General features: G+C 34.0%; 1 long non-coding RNA gene across 1 annotated transcript; it reads right to left on the minus strand.

The window, feature by feature from the left end:
- Nucleotides 1-5,977: 5,977 nt before the first annotated feature.
- LOC126816741 (uncharacterized) lies at nt 5,978-7,050 on the minus strand. Its single transcript, XR_007678554.2, has 2 exons — nt 6,821-7,050; nt 5,978-6,259 (listed from the first exon to the last, which is right to left on the minus strand). It is a non-coding gene; the product is annotated as an uncharacterized LOC126816741 (long non-coding RNA).
- Between the last annotated feature and the right edge of the window lie 229 nt (nt 7,051-7,279).

Here is a 7,279-nt window from a genome sequence, read left to right on the forward strand (position 1 = left end):
AAAATTAATATAATATTGTAAATAAAAATATCATTTAAACTTGAAACATCACATTTTACTTATCTTTCATCTATCTTATTTTCGTTTGTCCAACAAGGTATTTTACTAGGCATAGTTCTAATCCGACGACAGAATTCATTGCACTATTTTGGTACTAAATTTGGTTCCTTCCTTAGAGATCCGTGTACTGATATTTCACCGAGATAGACCCCCTTGTTGGAACAAAAACATAAACGAGAGCGTCAGCTCCCTAATTACCAACATGAAAGTCTCTGTGCTAGTCCTAAAATCGATTCCAACAAATTTCGCAATGCAAGCTTTCGAAAATAATCCACCCAATCACGTTGATTTTATTCCATTATGAAGCATGGCCTATATCAGATTCATAAGCTTTAACAGACACAAATAATTATGGCGGTAACTGTGGGTTAGGTTCGAAAGAATCGGAATTTCGATGCTGGTCTTCATTTCGCTTAAATGAACAAGCCTGTACCAAAAATAAAGGTACGTTCAGAAACTTTAAACGTACAAATGTAAACGGGAAATAACTCGATATAAAATGTTTGAAATTCGATAGGTTTCTTTCTTTTTCGTTAAGGGGCATCCTTATTGAGGTTTAGAAGCTTCCATTACGAAATCGGCGAAATGAGTGATAAAGAGTGGTCATAAGAAAGGTTTACAAACCGACGTTACATTAAATGTGGGCGTATAAAATGGGGGATGATGTTGTGTCAGCTCTTGGTAGATATGTTGTAGACTTGCACCGCGATACGCTCCAGAAACAAGGCTAAAAAGGGTTCTTCATCGGATAAAACAAACGACTCCCTGTTGTCTGAAAGGGTGGTTGTTTCCTTTTCTTCGGCTATATTTTGAAATCATTGTTTTTAGACGTAACAAAACCAAGTTCTACAAAAGCTAATGTTAAATGTGTTTAAGTTGAATTATATCTAGTTATCACACACAATCGAGTATTTGGCCACCAGTTCTATCATCTATATAGTCTGTTTATTGTTTTAGCTATGGGAGCACTGTTTATGTAATAACTTGGCATCGCTTTATCAATGGCCGTATTCCAAAATCATAAACATATAAAATCATATTGCAGATCTCATTTGGTACTCTGCTCTCCGATTAAAGACAAAAATCTTCGTGTATTATGCATTGGGGGCAAAGCTTTATTGTTATTATTCCATGTGGAAAATGACATTCAGATGACGAATCGCACAATGCTTAATGATTTCCATGTGACCGTTTGAACTTTGGTTAACATGAAGCAGTGAGTAGACGACGACGCTACCAGTAAACGGCGGCTAGTGTAATTTCATCCAGCTTCCGGTCGAAATTTCATCAATATGGCGGCCAAGTGGTTGCTACTAGTTACAGACAGTATTTAGTGTATAATATAGAGGTGTAGTATTTTCTGGCTAATTGAAATATGATAAATACATTCTATATCTCCTCTTTTCATCTTAATATTTTGTTATGTATATTGTGTGGTACTGTCTACAGTATAATCTGACAGTCTCGACAAGTTAATCACTCTAAGTGCTGATATTTTCGATTACATTCCGGAACGTTATCGATTGACTATTTTAGTAACATCTTGTTAGTTAGTTTCTTTACATCTTGACGACAGTCTTATTAACACGCCTTCCTCATCATGGTCAATGTTTCAGACATAAATAATATATTGTTCATATTGAATGTGTTATACATATGTTGCCTAAATATATAATTCACCTTTGACTAGCATGAATTACTTTTTAACCAGATGTTCAGATGAAGGTGTTACATGTAATTTCCTCGATTGATCAGACCGGTACTCTAATATCGGATTAAAGTACAATAATCACTCGACATTTTAAATGAAACGATGACTCGCCCTTCTAATTAGCTTTGTCACGTGCAAAGTTTAATTCTCCGCGGTGTCTGCGAAAAGAAAATAAGTTAATTAACCATTAAAACTTGGAACCTGCGTCCATCAAGTTATAAACCCTAGAATTTAGCACTTTGTCAGTGAATATGATTTTCTGCCAGATATAAAAGCACGTGGTTATGTTGCCAAGGCAACAAGATTTTTGTTTTTGTCATTAAATTAATAATAACCGTTTCGGGATATGTCAGCATAATTAAATTTAAATACCATATAGCGCTATCTAAAAGTCGAAGGTAATAAAAAAAAATATAAAGTATTGTAAGAAACATAAAATATTAAATGAATGTCAAATGAATATACAATATCAATTTACTCCTGGAGTAATACGTAATCCATATAATTTATGTTTTTCAATTTCAGTGTAATAAATGACAATAGTATAATTATATGTTATTTGTATGTTATTTGTGATTCTAATACTTGACTGTAACAATATCTTAAATATATAAGTTAATAAGTAAGAAATGCAAAACGAAATCAAAGATTTATACTAGTATTAAGTAGTTGGTTTGTTGAAAAGCTCTTAAACTTCAAGTTACATAAAGACAATGAAAATAGTGAAGCAGCTTGCTAAAATAGGTTCCATATGAAAACAGGAACCAAACAGACTCGTAACAGTTGCGGATTCACTCGAGTTCTATTATGTACAAAGAACCCACCCAAACTGGTTGGGGAGTGAATCTAGATGATCGACTTCGTTACACTTGGAACCGAGACTACAGCTAATGAAGAATTTTTATTATTCGACCTAATAATATCATCGACAATCCTTTTCTTTATCTAAGATTTCTAGGTGAGTATCTAATTATGGAAGGTAAACAGATACCAACCGTATCATTTAATTCGTCAACCGACTTACACAAAGCCAAATTGATTTCTGGGTCTATTTTCTATAAATTTTTTGTTATCTGGGTGTCAGGTTAGGTTAAGGAGAGCGACTGTTATTGTGTACAGAACGACTGATTGGAACGTTGCCTATACACATCAATCAAATAATACCAATTCTTTGTCAGATGACCAGGTGGCGGGCCTTTGCACGAGCCACCATCTTGACGTGATTAAGAGTAAAGTAGCAAAGCTAAGTTGTTACCAGCATTTACTGTCTTGGTTAATCTACCGTAAATCGCAAGAAAAGAAGATGTTAGTTTAATTGACCGTAAATTACATATTTTGGATCAAAAATTAAGCAATGCTTCATTTTAAAACATTTCATCAATAAGAAGTTACATACACATAAAATATCGCGATACTACAAATTATTATTATCTGTGCTCATTTATTGGAAACCTGGCGCCTCTCTCGGACAATAAAAAATGTTTTCATTTTCCAGACTTTCTGCGCACTAAGCGAGTTAGGCAAGCAGCATTGTTCCAAATAGAACCTAGAGATCCAATTTGCTTAGTTTGCTTTAGACATCGAATCGAAGAATGTATAAACAATACTGTTTCGGTTGTAAAAGTTTCAAAATGAACACTTTGAGTGGACGGTTGAGCGATATCTTCCTGTCATGTGAACAAGCTTAATTTATAAGGGAATCCATTTTATGCCATATACACAGACCTTAATAGAACAGAACAGTAATATTGACCCCGGTGGATAATTCTGATTTACCTCGACAGAAATAACCAGCCATGATATACACCATTGGCCTTATAAAGACTATTGGAAAATATTTACAATTCATAGCATAATTATGTATACATACCTTATCTTAGTATAACAATTTCAGTCTGTATTGATGACTGCTGGTATATTTGAGGAACTGCCATGAATATAAAGATAGACAGATTAATGAGAACTAAAAGTTCAATACGTCTGTCTTAACGATATTAATAAACGGATTTATATAAGGAGAATGTTGCGAGACTTATTGGTTTTTATTTCTACAAATGAAGTTTGTTATAAGCCCCTGGATATTAAAGACGACATAAGGCATATACATGTATACTTAAATAAACTATATTTATTAAAAAAATAGCCAATCATCGTTGTTAACAATGTGTGTGAATTTCGACAAAAAAGAATAAATTCGTGTCCATATTCATGTAAAGTGTACCCAGAATTCTCTCGACATCTTTCCCCTAGTCTCCCCCCACCTCCTGCCAGCCTACAAAAGTCGTAAATTATAGTTGGCCTAAATCATGCAGAAATTTGTATTTCAAGAACACATACGCATCAAACATATAATCACGCTAATGCAATCTTCAATGTGATTTACTTATACGTTAAAGGCTGAGATTCAATGTGCGTGATGGGTATTGATCGAACTAATTGAAAACGAGTTGGAATAATCCCATGTGCACGCTTTGTGAGTATCAAACCAAGGTAAAATCCCACCACATGCTATAACCCGGAGGGATATTCTCAGGTGAATCCATGTGTATGAAAAAGTCCTTGCCATGGAATAGGAATATCACGCAAGGCACTATAAATTTTGGCGGAGGACTCTTGAGGGCAATTTATGCGCATCATTCGAATTACGGATATACGTACACATTTACCCCAGCCTTACACACGCACTACGTATACATGGATTCTAACTTTAACAATTCTTTTTCTAAAAATTGACGACCTAAGTCTGTTCTTGCGTGTAAGATTGACGTTAGGAAATCCAGGTATCAAATATCGTATAGACGACACTAAAGATTAGGAAAAAAGAAACACCATTTCGTCTCAATATTACTTAAATTTAATTTATCTCTTGTCTGACTTTTAATGGTTTGAAGATTAGTGTCCGTGCTCGGGTTTCAGTTCGTAAATAGATACTCCGGTGAAAACCTTAAAGTTAAGTTGCAGAAATGATGAAGCTGGTATAAACTTGGGAGGCCAAAAGCTGTGGTGTTTAATATCCATTTTCAAACATTCCCATAGAGTATGTTCAGCGAGTATGTTCAGCTGTCCGTTCGTCCGTCTACAGTGCACTATTCTGGTTATCCCTGATAAGTTCAGCGGTATCCAAAATTATTCATAAATTGGCACCAAAGTCCGATTGATTTTCTTTGCATTGAACACCTTACATCCGTAACCTTATGTTCAAGATCAGGCCCCGAGTTCACAAAGCATTCTCAGACTTAATTTAAAAATTTACTCAACTTTCAATCACTGTTTATGAGAAATAAGTTTGATCCAGAAACACAAAACTTTGCACATAGTTTCTTATTGATGTATTTGATACATTAAAACACCAAACGTTTTATAAAGGCTTATATTTTAGTTCGAATAAGGCAAACAATTTTGAGTATATCTTAACACGTAAGTCTCATAATACTTTGTGAACTCGGGACCAGAATTATTATCTGATCTTGACGAAATATATACATGTTAGGAAAACACTTATTGATTTTATTTATGTTGCACCTGTAACTTTAAGATTGATAATCCACGACGGCGCTGATGTAGTTTCGTATTGAGGATTGAAATTGTATGTATCTGGGAAAACGCAATCCAAAGCGTAATTAGCGAACCATTAATCCATGACAAAGTCTTTGGAAACCAAATTACCAATCGTTATGATATCGTTAGAAATTTGTCACTATCGTCGACAATCACGCATCCTAAGAGCAGATCATCTCGAATTACTGCGCCCTGTATAATTATATTATAGACTTGCATCAGATAACACCAATAAAACATAACAGTAAAAACCCAATTCCCACATGTAAAAGTAAACAGTAATGCGATGGAGTTGATTTGGTTTGACTGCGTTATTTACTGTGTCAATATCAAGATGGTCGCAGTCAATAGAACATGGTTGACTTTAACTTTAACAGCTGGATAATATGTTCCAATGGATAGCTATTCCATCCTACAAGTGTACTACACACAGCAATGGTTTACATGAACCCCATTACTTCAGCAACGTTCATTAGCAATCAGTTTTGTGGAACAGTCTCTAATTAAGAAAGGGCAATGGTTTTGAAAATAACCAATATGTAAAAACGGAAAATTCTATTTGGCCACATATCAAATATCGACAACCTTTGAACAGCAAATGGAGTTAAACCAATTCCATATCTGACAAATGCTTGCAGATCACAAATAAAGAATGTAGAACGTCTATTTTATTTACAGTAGAAAATATGGTCAATAAAATTTATTAGATTAAATTCAAATTTGGATTCCAACTTAATTCCCAATTTTCATGACCTCACACCATACCTCGCAGCTATTTATTCAATAATCTATTGACATTATTGGAGATTTAATTGGACGATATTAAATTGTCAATTTATTTATATATCTCCACTGAATTCTATAAATCATCCTTTAACTGCTCTCCAATTGCCAATCCATTCCATCCGTTTTATTCTGTTCCGTCTAGCCCTAAAATATATAAAATCCATTGATACGAATATGGCAGAATAACCATCTTTTGAAAATGTATTTTCAGAAATTTTATTACAAGAAAATATTCCTATGGTCATGATGTGCAACCCAGTAACTGCTGAAATACGTCACTGACCAGAGATTGACTAAGTTTCTTTTTACAAAGATGGAATTTTACATAAATTGCTTTAGATTAAACATAAGTTTGGTTTGACAGATGGCACAATTCTCTCTTTAATAAGATGAAAGACGGCGAAGCGAGGATAAGAAAACTACGGTGTTTACAGTATCAGTTGTCAGGTTTGTTTTACAAAACAACTAATGATTGGCGAAACTTCATCTTCTATAAAGACCTACCTGTACACCTAAATATATTCAAGTTCAGCGAGTAGGAGGAGAAAAGCTATTCTGAGAACACTCAAATTCTTCACCTTTTCAGTTAGATTGTATCATCGTGCCAGACAAGATTTTAAAATTTAACGTGTCAGTTTTCTTTCATTTAAAAAAAAAAAACAACAAAAAAAAAAAAAAAACCCCAGAAAAAATTTACTTACTAACCTGTTTAACTTGTATCCTATTTTACATCAACTTTTTTTTCAGCTCTTAGTTTGCAAGACAAGTTTAGGTTTTGAGTGGTTTTGCTCGGAAGTAGACAAATGCAGAACGCCAAACATTGGAGTGTTTGGACCCGGCTGCAAGTTGACAAGCGTTAGTTTTGTGATAGTTACTTGTCTATGAATTCGGTCGTTGGCAGATCTTGTCAGTTGAGAGGAAATGGATATGAAGCATCGTACTGTGCGAAATAATATAATGACGTTGTTTAACCAGATTTTGGATTAACGTCATCAGAAAGTACAGACTTTCTATAATATGATATTTCGTTACCTATGTTTCATGTGAAAGATTTATTGGCAATAATGATTTAAAATTAGAGTTTATATAAAAGGCACTGCTATAATTCACAGCATGGTACGCATTAATTCAAATATAATCGATTTGCCTCACTATAAAATCGAT

The sequence above is a fragment of the Patella vulgata genome, chromosome 3 (assembly GCF_932274485.2).
Source record: "Patella vulgata chromosome 3, xgPatVulg1.2, whole genome shotgun sequence".
In the NCBI taxonomy this organism is placed as follows: domain Eukaryota; kingdom Metazoa; phylum Mollusca; class Gastropoda; family Patellidae; genus Patella; species Patella vulgata.